Source organism: Frankliniella occidentalis, unplaced genomic scaffold (assembly GCF_000697945.3).
Source record: "Frankliniella occidentalis isolate FOCC.00 unplaced genomic scaffold, Focc_3.1 Scaffold288, whole genome shotgun sequence".
Lineage (NCBI taxonomy): Eukaryota > Metazoa > Arthropoda > Insecta > Thysanoptera > Thripidae > Frankliniella > Frankliniella occidentalis.
Genome location: NW_026267414.1, coordinates 35,107 through 36,307, shown reverse-complemented (window position 1 = coordinate 36,307; position 1,201 = coordinate 35,107). Strand labels below are relative to the sequence as shown.

At 60.0% G+C, this 1,201-nt stretch overlaps 1 protein-coding gene across 3 annotated transcripts in view; it reads left to right on the top strand.

The window, feature by feature from the left end:
• The window catches only part of LOC113202463 (bicaudal D-related protein homolog), a 128,409-nt gene that overhangs the window by 121,687 nt on the left and 5,521 nt on the right, over positions 1-1,201 (top strand). The window lies entirely within an intron of this gene.

Below are 1,201 nucleotides of genomic sequence, written 5' to 3'. Positions count from 1 at the left end.
TGGTGACCACCAGTGATTGCCCCGATGATACAGTCCCGTGGGTGCGCGAGGCGCTGTGCTCCACCAGTCGCAGGACGTGTGTGTTGTCAGGGCGTTGGCGTCGCATGCGCCGGGCACACTCCGCTCTGGACAATGCATCGGGCGTGAGTCCATCCGGCCTTGGAGGGAGAGGGAGGAGTGTTCATCAAATCGGCAGCTGAGCCGAGCAGCGGCCGGCGGCCGGCGCCCCGCCAGGAAGCGCGGCGGTCGGCGGTGTATGACGATTACCGACCGCGACCCGTGTGACACCTGTGCACCGCGGACAGGGCGCGCACAGAACGCACGTGGCCGAGTCGAAACTCGATACACAACAAAGATCGTCAAACTCAACACGTTCTGCACCGCACAAAGCCCCGAATAGGGATTTTCATTTTCCAAAAAAGTATTTTAGGGAAATTTTTTGAAGATTTCCTGAAAAGTTTTCGTTTTTAAAAATTTCTGGAAATATTTCAATTTTTTCGGAAAATTCTGGAAAACTTGCCAAACTTCCCGGAATTTTTTTAAAAATTTAAAATCCCTCGCCCCTTGTTTCGTTATCGCTGCTTGCCTAGTGGCGTGGCGCGGGCCGTTTGCAAACACAAACACTCCGCAAAGCCCTGCTCCGCCCCCCGGCGCGGCGTGCGATCACACGGGCGACAAGGGGACCGGAGCTTTTGCCAGCGGGAAGGCTTTGGACAAAACGCTTGCCAACTGCGGGGGAAGGCGGAGGAGGAGGGGGGAGAGGAGAGGCCATCAGAGGCCGCCGCCGACGTGCGCGCTGGACTCGCGCCGGACGCGCTTCGAAACACGGCGTGCCACGGCAGGCGCCATGCGTCACTGCAGTACGGCACTGACGCGGCGAGCGTTTCAGAACCGAAGAAGGGGTCAGCTTAGTTAAGGAAGGATGACCACCTTCGTTCGGTCGCAAAAGTCAATCTTCGCCAAACTCGTCTGCTCTGCTTCACTTGAGCCTACAGAGAAGATCGCAAAAGGGGGAATGGAAGAGAGGCGAAAAGAGTAGTAGTAGTAGGGTACACACGGTGGGGGCAGTGGGGGCGCCGCGCGGGGGCGTCTTCGCGAGGGGGGCGGCCTCTTGCGGCGGCGCCGCGAAGCTGCGTGAGTCACGGGTGTGGGTCGGGTCGGGTCGGGTCGGGTGTGCGGCGGGTGCGGCGGGTGCGGCGGG